The following is a 13,014-nucleotide window of genomic DNA, read 5'->3' as shown; positions in this document are numbered from 1 at the left end:
GACTTGCGGCTTTTTTGCAGCCACTTCCTTGCATCACTGCTCAGAAAGACCGTTCGCAAGACGCCATCACTCATACTTTGCATCTTCACTACAGACTCTAAGTCTAATCAAGCATTTATGTCATTAGTAGCTTCCGAGACGTCGCATTGACTTGCTCCATTTTCGCAGCAATAGATGCCAGCCTACACTTTTGCAGATGTCCAATTGCATCATCGACCCTGCCTTTTTCCGCCATAGTCTCTATTCTAGTAAGCAACTGCATAATATCTTTCCGCCGCCCGGCGGCAGCGGCTCTCGGGCAAAACGTTCAACTGCTTCTCTGGAGATCCTTAGTTTTTGGCTCAAAATTCTTGCCACCCGCAAAAGGGTATCACTATATCGGAGCTGGCACTAACAAAGATAGCACTCTATCGCGACTCCCCTGTACACTTGAAAAAAGGCGGGAGGCTGGCAATCGAAGGAGATGCAATTCGTCTCCCAACAACCAAACCAAGACCCAAAAACACATCCTTTCTACCCTCTTCCCTATCGATAGCTCGGTATGATGCACCCCTTGAGCCAATTTACGGATCACGGCGCGCTGACACCATACATTAAATTATTGGACTTGTAATATTTTGAAAATCGCGAACATATACATCCAAACATGGCTGTATATGTTCGCGATTTGCGGCAAGTTGTTTGTTGCCACGTTCCGAACATGACGACACCAGAATCTCACCATTGACATGTCCTTTTTTTCTTATAAATTTTAGCACGTTTTTTCTGAGTTTTGGTCAGACGTGTGAAATCAACTCATTCCTCATTTCTTGTGTGCGGCATGCATCACTTGCCGCCCTTGCAAAGCAAATACTCTGTACCCTTCAACTAACAACAATGCCACTACGTGTACCCTGAAGGGTACACGTAATGGCATTGTTGTTAGAGGCTACAGTAGAGGCATAGATCTCATTTTGCTCGGACAAGTGATTCTGGCGCAAGGCAAAATTATGGGCTTTTTCATACTCTGGTTGATCATGAGCCCACGTTAACCAGAGCCTGCTCATCTCTCTCCAAATCTCTTCATCTTCGGGCGGGGTGTGTGTACTGCTACATGTACTTGGTACATCCATAATACTAGGACAGTACAGTATCTTGTAGTGTACGCGCACCTGCGAAGACAAAAAGTCAACTTCTCACCAGAATAAATATCTGTGCAACGAAGAAAGAGCAGCCAAAGAATTACTTCACGAGGGGCACGCTCAGCACCCTCATGGCAGCGGGGTTACATGGTGAAATACACAAGTTTCTATATTCTTTACTTCCGTGCAGAAATCGATCATGGTTGACTTTAACATGGAGTCTTGTCGCGAGACTCTACACGTCAACGGGTCTCCGATCAGCATCGCGATTGCTCTTGAAGTTAGTTAGTTCACTCATCTACAGCAATTCTAAATCAGAAATAGATTGAGTCGACTCTCTCCAATTGCAATTGTCAATTGCAACACGTCGAGAGCAGGGTGTACCCTGTACTGTAGATATGAGAAGGGTATTTATGACAACATCGGACTGCGAGGTTGGTGCTCATGGACATGATGGACATGATGTTGTGAATTCCCTTTACCCCCCATTGCCTACATTCTCGCGCCCTTATCTATTGCTACCGAGGGCCGCTGCTGGCATGCAGGCGGTGGTAGGGACGGGTGTATACTTGTCTGGCCGCATGGCGTGGCATGCGTGTTGACATTAACAACTTCATTCCTTTGAAATACAGTCTGTACGGAATTTGTCAATGCTCATTTGCACCTTAAACAGCATCAAAGCACATAGCTCGATATGTCCGCGTTTGCTTTCGGTTTCTGCTTTCGTGCTCTTCATGCCGCCATTGATCAATGAGTTTTGATGTTGCGTAAAACAACGGCAACTTGCGCCAGAAATTATGTCAGTGCGAGTAGCACTCGCCGAGCCGAGCACTGTACAGCAGGAGATAGAAAATACATACTTTCTATGTCTGTCGCCAGCGCATCCTCCTTAAACGTTTAGTTTCTTGTCCGTTGTGGTAAGCTGCACATCCGATTGTCTATGATCAAAGAACCTCTACTCCAGGTAATACTCTGAACAAATGACATTGCCAGATCTTGCACGTGTAGTGACCGCAGGAATTACAACGCACGGCAGCGGAGAAGGAACAGGCACCGATCTGGAAATGACAACCTCTTCAAAGATGGCGACTGGGAATGTGCGCAACTACCGGAACGTCTTTTTCAAGGTGTACGAACACGACAACTATTAGAACGGTGGCAGTCAAGTCGCATCGATCACTGTACGCATGCTCTGGTATGTATGAAGGCGTGTGACGAGGGTGGCAATACTCAGTTCTCGAGAAACTGCCGCAGCAGTGTTATTAGAGCGAGTCGCATTCAATCTGGCAACTGCCTTTTAGTAGCGTCTAAAATGGAGTTTTAGTTCTCTTCAAGCAATTCACATATTCGGTAACCACCACATCTTGTTATCAGGATTTCTGAAGCTACGAGAATGGTCAAAGGACTTAATGGATCGTTTGATTTAGGTACAAACGCACTCAAAGAGACAATTTTGCATCGGCCTTTATAACTGACTTGTACTATTTTTAAATTAACACGAAAAATACCTCAGGCAAAGACTTGTGGAGACTCCAGTATCAAGGGATTATTGTGCTAACAGCGATGACTCGTTTATTGTTGAGGCTGCGGGTCACAGGCCATCTAAAGAACGGCGGCAGTGAAAGGCTACCAAGGCTGTTGGGATAGCTGCTACCTTTAGAACGTGTGTATGCATGCTACGTGTATGTGTCCCACTGTAGACACATTCCTCTCTCGCATGCCAGTTTCCGTGACTTGCTGCATCTCACCGCACTGCCATACGTGCCGTGTTTGCGACGTTTCACGTTGCGGGAGCTGTTCCTTTACTCATGGGGTGCTGAGAGTAAATGAGGCCCTTAAGTGAAAGGTAGTCTGGTAATATACGGTATAGCGTAGTTGGACCTTTGGTAACTTCATTAGAGTACAAGACTTCATGTGGAAGGTCTTCTCGTAATGAGTTAATACATTCGACGTTAGCAGGCTGAGGGTCCTCGTTAATGTATAGCTCCATTGTAGACTTAATGTCACACTGGGCATTACTCCTAGGATTGTAACGAGAAAGTTCATCACGAACCGTAGCTAGTGAAGACATGGTGCGCCAATTTGAGTAACCTGGATTTAGTTACGGAATTTAGTTGTGGACAGTTTTTTTGATTCTATATAAACCTTCTGTGTTGGTCGGGGGTTTGCCTTTTTTGATTAATCCTTATTTGTTGGTTAGATTACACCTTTTATGTTCGATCCTTATACATTGGTTGGATGATTACCTTTTTAAAGAACTTCTTTGTAATTAGCTAATGGGAGATGCTTTATTCAGTAACTCAGCTAATTATGCTTCCTAATTTCCCTTAATAGGCGTAGTTTAGCATGATGGTGCGTACTACGGCAGTGGACAGTGTAGTTATGTACAGTAGTGAAAGTCTTATTGCATTGTACACAGGTCCGGTTTACACGTCCTTCGTGTAGTACACGTTGAACAGCGCGTGTGCAGTGCCCCTGTAATGTGGAACCGGTACTGTTGGTGGCCCGAAAGGGTCCTCTTACAGTACTGACAGTAGCGGGTCTGGGGCCTTCGGGGCGGCGGATTAGTTCGGCGAGCTTCTCGTTCCGTTGCTACTCTGAGGATATAGCGTACCCGGCGCTCAGAAAGCTCTTAGTCTTCCTGAATTAACGATACGCTAGTAGCCGGGTGAGAATTAGAGGACGGGGTCGCGGTAGGTGAGGTAGATTCAGAGGAAGAAGGCTGTTCTGTTTCAATTTCTACCAGCGATGGAGCGTCAAATTCTGTACCAGAGGTACTGTAGTTCGTCGGGGAGGACGGTTGCGGCGATGGGGAGAGGGGCGGCGGAGTAGTGACAGGCGGAGCGCAGCGAATCGGCGAGCGGCGGCGGTGCGAAAGCGGCGGTGCAGTATCGGCAGCGAGCTCTGCGGCTTCTCTGAACACGTCGGGGTGGTTTGACGGTCGCTTCAGGGCCGCCATCCACTGCGTTATATAAGGCCAAGCGTGAGCTCGCTGTATCGCACACAGTGTTAAGCTATGCTGTAGCAGTAACAAAGTGAGTGAGGGACAGAATAGGTCTTAGAACTGAGGTGTGAGGTTGAATTAGAACACGTGTCACGGCGGCGGCGAAATATTTCCCTGATTTTCCAGCTGCAAAAAGATACGGCCAATGAGAGAACAGAATTTTCCATTAACTTCGAAGAGTCGGAGAAAGTACTGTAAAGGGGTACAGTAGAGCAAAAATGGGAGCACAGGCCAAACGCAGCACGGGGTGAAAGAGGTACGCACAGGTCGGGTTGGCGCGGGGTGCGGTGGTCGGAGGGCGAGCCACTGGGGAGAGACGGGACGCGTTGGCAGGAGGTTGTCGTTGGTGGTTGGTTTTGTTGATGTTAAGATTTGATGCCGAGCGCCGGGGCCGTTTAGTCGTGGACATTTATAGTACTCTAGAACTCGAGGAGATACTTACGAAATAATCTAAAAGTGTCACTACGCTACCAACAAGAGGGTTGCTACCCAGGAAGCCTTTCAAACGTACCTAAAAAAGTAGTTCTTAAAGGTAGGTAACACATTCCATAAGGGAATAGTACACCTGAGGCCTAATACGGCAAAGGTGGGTGGTAGGTGACAAAAAGGTGTAGGATACAGCTAATTTGTAGGCTACAGTGCGAATCAGGCAACATATTATCATAGGTAGTCCCAATCTAAACACAATTCACTTTAACAGCAGTCACTAATGGACACGATGTCACTTTAAAGTCGAGATTGATAGCACAATGCAACTGCTCCTCGACGTAGCACTTGAAATGGGAGCACAAAACTTGTTTGGCAGACCTATTAAAGGAATCATTGCAAGGCGAACGTTTAAGCGCGAGGATTTAGTGGAGTGAAGACAGCGCTTTTACTCGTTAGAGAGGTACAGGCAACCTCTCAATAACTTTCAACCCTTGGCGGACGTCATCGCAGACCTCTCAACAGACCTTTTGCAGTACGCGGACAATCTTGCGAAATATGATTGTCATAGCCATGTGATTCTGAATGTTGTACGAAGTCGAGACCCGGTGACGTGGCGTGAAAGAGATAGACTCAAAAAATAGCTAAACGGCGAAGAAGGAGAAAAATTGAGTTCTTTAGCGCTGGCGATGGAAAGCGGTTACGTCTGGATACTACTGGCCACGAACAAACTCAGCCAATTCCAGAGGTAGCGCAGTACTGTGCACTTTGTGGTACCAAGAAAAAGGGATGGAGAGGACATAAGTCTACATTGAAATACTCCCTGTGCAACGTTTATGTTTGCCCCGCATTTACACGGGGCTGTGGCGGAGTTGCTGGTATATTTGGCACTCAACGGCAGCTTTAGGGGCCCGTGGTGTTCTGGCTCCGGTTGGAAAATCGGGGAGAAGTGTATGTGAGCAATTTCTTGGCATTGGTTCTGTTGAAGAAGTACAGCCTTCTGCGTGTGAAAGATAGACCGAGTTGGGAAGTAGTCGTCGGCGACGGCGTTCCCTAGCCAGACATGAATCTGCGGTCGAAGAAACGAACAGATTGGCGAAGGAAAGTTCGACAAAGATGGAGTAGAGTTCAGTTCTGATGATGACGCGGACACCTGCAGTGAAGTATTAATTTTAGTAAAAACCTATGTGCTTTAAAGTCCACAAAAGTGGACCTTACTAGACTGGACAGCAGTTGCGAGCAGGCATATGGACCCGACTTCACCGTCACCGTCCGCCTTAACGGGTACACTTCGAGCGGTGAATTGCACATGGTTGGAAAGCGAGAGTCGCATTCCCCCGGTATACCAAGATTCAGATCGCACAACCAGCAAAAAGCTCCTGTTTACCACCCTACAATTTTGGGTTCACTTGAGTGAATCTTACAACCTCAGATTAGGGATATAGTCGATTGCCCGTATCTAACATGATATGTACAGCACCTATTTCCTCAATTCAGCAGAATTGAGCTTGATTGCGTCATGCAATCTGGAATGCATTCAGGACGCATCCGAACATGCAATGCAGTATAGGCACAATTCTCGCAAGCAACTCTAACAGAATAAACACAACAACATCATCCACCTTTCAGCCCTGACCATCGTCTGACACTTGATGCGTACTGCAAAGAGGGGCAACTACTTTGTGCACGAAGACGGTGGTTATCATGTGAGACACATGTCCAGGTGTCAGTGTTCCCATCGCAGGGAGCAGCATCTGACATGTAGCTAAAAAAACTGAAGAGATACCATAACAACCTCCTGTATGAAAATGGATGGAGCACTTTACTCTGCTGAGATACGATACTCTCCGCATTGATTTATGACCCCATGGTGAACTTATTTCTAACACGTACATGAACATCGGAGTACTCGTGGATCTGAGTACTTCAAGAAGAAGTTGCCGTAAAAGGCACCGATATTCCGCAGAAAGGCAGCAGCCGTAGTTTTCTGATAACCTTAGAGTGCATAGGTGAAGTTTTGGTATGGAAACAGGACGTTTTTGTTTGAATATGCATTGATACTTCTTCTCATTGCTTTTACTTTAAACTAAAACGGCGTACATCGCGATGCCCACACACACAGCCAACTAAGGATACCCTTCGCGGGTAATTCTACGAGCAACTACACTTCATGAAAGGGACTTGAAATTGTTTTGCGATGTATTGGCATTGAGACTGAAACAGCTGTCGTCGACTTCCAGACTAACAAAGAATTTGATAATCCCATTGTGGCCCGTTGAGTCCATTCTGACAACTGCACTCCAGGTGGTGCGGGTAGCTCAGCGAGCATTCCTAATGATGAATGCAGCACCGCCATCCCCAGTAATCTGTATGGCCTCCAGAGTAATGGCAACTAGAGACACGGTAATAGTAGGGATACTTTTTGCATAGATGTATAGCATCGCTCTTGCTTAGGCCGCAATGGCAAATGTCATGATTTCGTTCTGTAACTTCCATGTCCTCCGCTGCATCTCGCTGAATGGAGATGTCTTTCTCGACGCGCTTGTCATTCACTGCAAAGGCGACTGTGACCAGGGCCAAGACGGCCAAGAGAAAACATGTGCGGCGATGATACATGTTGGAGAGGTAGACCTGCTTTTTCGGATGATTTGACGGTTTTCGGTTTGGATTGGAGAAAGGCTTGTGGTGCGAGGGATGTTGAAGGACAAAGTAACTGGTTCGGGCATGTCTTATATAGACGCAGAGCTGTCCATGATGTTCAGGGATGAGATGATTCCAGCTCGTTGTGGTGGGTATTGTTGACTTCAGAGATGACCAATCATTGTATTTCTGATATCGGTTGTCCAGGACCTCATCCGAAATGACACCGGATATTGTGCAGATGCTACCCAAATTCAAAGAAAATAAAGGTGTGTCAGTTGAGGCCTCTGTAAAAGCCAGGAGCAGGCGAGGATCATGATCCCAAGAGAAATTGCTTCCTCACATATGGTGCAAGCATGTCTCGATGGTCGATATACAAACGGGCATCGAGACGACCCTTCTCCACAGACAAGGACAGATCCCAAAGCACGACAAAGGACCGAAGTACTGTCAGTCCTCGGATAAAAGGAAAGTATGGCTTTAGACACAAATGATAATGGCAAATGATGCAACTGTAGAAGAAAAAAGGAAAGCATTGATTACGATACGATTAGGTCCGAACCGAACGATTTGTCCGTCAGGCTCTTGTCGTGAAACATTGGTTACTTTTTTATGGAGAAAGTGCTCCTTGAAACTATAAGACTACGTCTGCTGAAACAGTCAGAAAGCATACGAAATCAATATCTAATTCATGAAACAAACGGAATTGGGAATAGGGTTCAGATGATGCGACCAAGTTGTAATTTGGAGAAGTAGATTCATTTTATATATATATATATCAGCCAAAAACGGAGGCCACTTTCCGAAAGTATAATATTAATCTACTTATACCAGCCAGCAAGACATGCGGAAATGAAGCAACATCGCGTGCTCATCTTGGGACGGACACGTCGTTTCCTCGTTAAGTTGCGACGCGAAGAAGAACGTACTCGACCCTTGTGGATATAGTGAATACAACAATGCATCTCATCGTTTGAGAACCGACGGAACTTCCCCAGCACATAACGGGCGCTCGCCCTCTCGTCTATTACCTACTCAAGCAAGGCCGAAGACGGTGATATTTAGGTGTTGGGGATAGCTAATTGCCCTCTCAAAACCTCGATGCCAGCCCCGAATCGTACCATGGCGCACGGCTGCACGGCTATCTCGAACAATGTAATGATGAGCGCCAATGAACGGCATCAACGCAACTGCTCTCGATCAACTAGATGCAATAATCTGTAATGCACAGACAAAGCGAAAGATATAAAGAGAGAAATGACACTAGCCAGAAACCTCTTGCTTCGCACACTGACCCCATTCACCGATTCTCCATTTGAGGTACCCCTGTCCAACCGCCAGGTTACGTGTGAGCGAGCAGAATCGCGCTTCCACCAGACGTTCAAATGTTGAGAGATGAAAATCTCCCGAATACGAGCAACGAGGAACCATTGAGCAGCAAGAGAATATGCTGGAGAAATCTAAAACTAGTGGTATCAACGACGTTTTCTCGCTCAACATTGGTGTCATTGTCCTATGCCGAAAAGAACATAGCCTCCCTTGCCAAAGCAAGGCATCACGGCGCTTTCAAAGGGCTTTCAATTCAAACCCCCTTGCCGCATACAAAAAGGCCGTGTCCTTAGTAAGGCAAACTTTCTCGGGTGTGTGTGAGGTGAGGGCGAGTGTAGGAGAGACTCAAGACCTTAGTCGTGCTTACTGAGGGGAGGAGCGACGACGGTGTTAAGTACCGTGGGTGAGCTATGTACACGTGTAATATACGACAGCAAGAGAGGGAATAACCTGATGACCAAAGTGCTTTCCTGGAAGGGGTGAAGGTCAGCAAAGGGCACGGATCACAGCGGAATGCTCGTCCTGCTTGCCGACACGAAGATATCCTAACATTTTTTGAAGACTCTTTTTCTGCAGATTATGAGATGCAAACACGATCGAAACGATGCAAGGGTGCGTTTCCTTCTTTCAGTGGACGTTAGAGATGAAAATCAGTGTTGAAGGCAGCTCAAATGCCCGTCATCGTACATGCGCCATGTCGAAAAAAAAAGTTCCTTCTCACCCGACAGCACGACATGACAGCACGGCATGATCTGCGGTGAGTGGAATTTGCAGTATAAAGTTTATACAAGCTATTTTCCGCAACCACTGTTTATACTATAAACAGTGGTTGCGGAAAATAGCTCCGTTCCTCAGGGTATTTGACACTTCGCCATTGATATCAATTTTCAGCCGCGTTAGGTAACAAGAAGGGCTCAACAATGCCGCATATCCCCCTTGCGCAATGAACTCGCTCGTATTCATCATTTCCGCAGCAAGGTAGCAAGAGGGGAACGTGAAGACAGGAGGATGTTTATTTTTTCTAACATTCTGGGGGAAGTGGAGACTTTTCAAGAAACAGGTGGCAATGAGCAAGGGCAGACGGTGTGCGACAGACACCAGAACCTAGGGTTGATTTCAGCGGAGATGGGAAGGGAGAGAAAGCCTTCTTATCAGGGATCTACTACCTCTGGTAACAGTGCCTTGATGCTTTGAAAACGGGCACTGCGGGGTGTTGAGCGTGCGTAGAGGCTTGCCACATTGTGGACATGAAAGGGCGTATCCAACGGCATGCTGTTGTATTTGTTGAAGAAAGTGGGGCTATCCTTCCTTGCCCTTTTATCTATCGTGGCTACTCGCGCATTTATACTACTACCACTTCCATGTTTTGTAGACGAACTTGTGAAGCAGATGGGGAAGCGTTGCGTAATTATTTCGTAAGCGTTCAGGACAGTAATAATTATTTCTTGACGTCTTACCCACCTGGTAAATTATTTGGCACTCCCATCATTCCCTTCCTTGCCAAATGATATTACTCCCAAACTTTGACGTAAGTATTCAAAGCGTGTCTGTGAAAACGCCTTCGTCATCACATCTGCAATCATTCTGGTTGTTGGGCAATATTGTAGACGTATTACTTCTCGCTCGACCAGCTCTTGTACAAAATGATACTTGATTTCAATGTGTTTTGTGCGTTTTTGTTTGTACGCCCAGCTTATAGCTCCTGTGTTGTCTTCGTAGATGACAGTTGGTTTCTCAGAACCATATCTTAATTCCAACAACATCTGACGCATCCATCTTGCTTCTTTCCCGCAGTCTGACAAAACAATATATTCGGCTTCTGTCGACGAAAGTGCAGTGCATGTTTGTTTTCTGCTCATCCAACTGACTGTTCCAGAATGCAACTGAAAAACATTACCACTTGTTGACTTTCTCTTATCACTTTCACCACCCTAATCGGCATCTGAAAGCCCAAAAACATCCGGAACAAGTTTCTCAGTCTTTTTGTAAAACAGCCCAAAAGATAATGATCCCTTAATGTACCTCATTATTCTTTTAACATCAGTCCAATTGGACTCAGACGGCGACGACGAGTTTCTTGATAAAAACCCGACAGCATATGCAATATCTGGCCTGGTCCGTGTGGATAGGTGTAGCAGACCACCATTTGCTTTCCGATAAATTGATTTAGAGAAGGTTTTTCCTTATCCGTGCGATCTCCATTTCCCTTGTTCTTCGCATTTCCATTTCCCTTGTTCTTTGCAAGCAACATGGGCGTGCTGGTATGATTACACTTGTCCATCGAGAAAGTTGCCAAAAGCTGCTTGGAATATTCTTTCTGTTCCAGAAATAGCCCTTCCTTGAGAAAGTGAACCTCACACCCAGAAATACAGTAACACGACCGAGATCCTTCATTTTAAATTCAGCCATCAGCTCCTTCTTAGCATTTATAATCATGCTTTCACGCAATGCAAACAGAAGGATGTCATCAACATAGATGATTATCCATACGAATTCTCCGGTTTTGTTCCATCGAATAAATATGCATTGGTCGCTTTTAAGCTGAATATACTTCAATCTTTTCATTACAGCATTCCAACGTCTATTCCATATTTTTGAGGCATTCTTCAGTCCATAAATCGCCTTTAACAGCCTCAAGCATTCTCTCTTCTATAGACCAAACTCGATGCCTTTTGGAGGACGCATATATATGATCTCAGACTCGTCCATTTTGCCATTCAAAAATGCCGTTTTGACGTCCATTTGATGAACATGGCCTTTCATTGCCGTGATTAAATTTAGCAATAATCTGAGAGAAGTGATGTCAATTACCGGTGAATAAGTATCCTCGACTTGCCTTTGCTGAAAGCCCTTCGCAACAATACGCGCTTTAAAAATATCCGCAGCGAGGATTAGGTCCCTTTTGATGGTCAAAATTAGCTTCGAGTCAATTACATGAGTATCGCGAGGAGGAACTTTAGCTTTCCATGTCTTGTTGTCTTGGAGTGCTTTGACCTCCGCATCAATAGCTTCTCTCCAATCTGCAGCGTTTGGCCCGCTGAGGGCCTGGTCAATTGTTTGTTCTTCGTTTGAAATCTTAGCATGGAAAACAAATCGATCTGGGGTTGTCCGATCTCTCCTCGGGTAACGTGAATTTCTTGATTCATTCGCTACAGTGCGCTAATTTTCTGATTCAGTTTCTACAATGTCTTTATCATCAGAAATTGTTTCAGGAATATGCGTTAACAATAAATCCCTGTCTTCCAGAGCAGCTGTTCCGTCATTTTCACCCTGCGTAGCAAAAGTTCCGGTTCCCATTGTGTTGTCACTTCCATCTTGATTTCCCTCTGAAGCATTCTGTTCCATGACATAAATTGGTTCAACCTCATCTTCTATATTATCGACATTAGCTTCAGACACGTGCTTGTTCCATCCATGTCCGGGAAATTTAGTCTCATTGAATGATACATGTCGCACAGTGAGAATTTTTCTAGACTGTAAGTCCATTATTCGATAAAGACGGTGCGGCATACATCTGAGCAGGAGGCTATCCCACACTCGTTCCCGACACCCGAATAAACTACTTTAGGCATATCAAGACAACCGAGTGCATGAAATAATCTGAACAAGGGGAACAATATTTGTCTGTGAAAATGTAGCTCTCGAGATTGGGGTCGTGTTTTGCCTTGAACTTCGAAACTTCATACAACGTTCCTACCAGTCTTACATCCTCGCATATTTGGCTAGCCCAGTAACTACCCAATTTATCTAGTTTGTGGCTGTATCTAGGATACAACTAAACGTGGTAACATTCAGATTATTGCATTCGGGCTCAACACTGCTAAATATTCGTTTGACCAAACAGCGACAAGCGACATTGATTTATAAGTGAATTCTGTCTCAAAATCGAAATTTTGGTTATCTTAGCGGAAGCATTTGCATTGCGTCAAGGCAACCGGCTTTGAATTGGAAAGAAGAAAGCCGTTGCGTAGTGCCTTTCAAAATTAAGACATTCTCTCCCTGCAACGCAAACTGCAAGCATCCAGAGGGCATCCTTTTCAAGCACTGAAAGTGTCCATTACCAGGCGATTTGTATATATTTGATTTGAATACTACGAGGACCGTGGCGTGGAGAAAGTAATTCATTATCACTTCCGAGCCCTGCGAACGGAAAATATCTTGCAGTCTTTGAAGTCCCGAACCGCGATGAGTTGGAGAGGTACGCGTTTAGTACTGTGTAGATGGCACATTTATTAGTGTGAAAACGACTACCTACAGGTTAGCGAGACAGGAAGCCCCGGACTGCGCATACGAAGCGTTCAAGCCGACTGGCTCTGGGACCAGAGACAGCTACGGCGATGCCCGCCACCGGGAACAGGAGATACTGACTGCAGCTATAGTTGAATTCCCGCGAGCGTGTATCTAAGCACGGTGACAGCCCACTCCTTTACGAATCTAGAGCACGCCTCTCTCTTTGTTCCGCAGAGAGAATTCCCAGCTCTTGTTGGTGGCAGG

The sequence above is a fragment of the Chondrus crispus genome, genomic scaffold (assembly GCF_000350225.1).
Source record: "Chondrus crispus Stackhouse genomic scaffold, scaffold_19, whole genome shotgun sequence".
Classification (NCBI taxonomy): Eukaryota; Rhodophyta; class Florideophyceae; order Gigartinales; family Gigartinaceae; genus Chondrus; species Chondrus crispus.
This window is presented reverse-complemented; position numbering follows the sequence as displayed.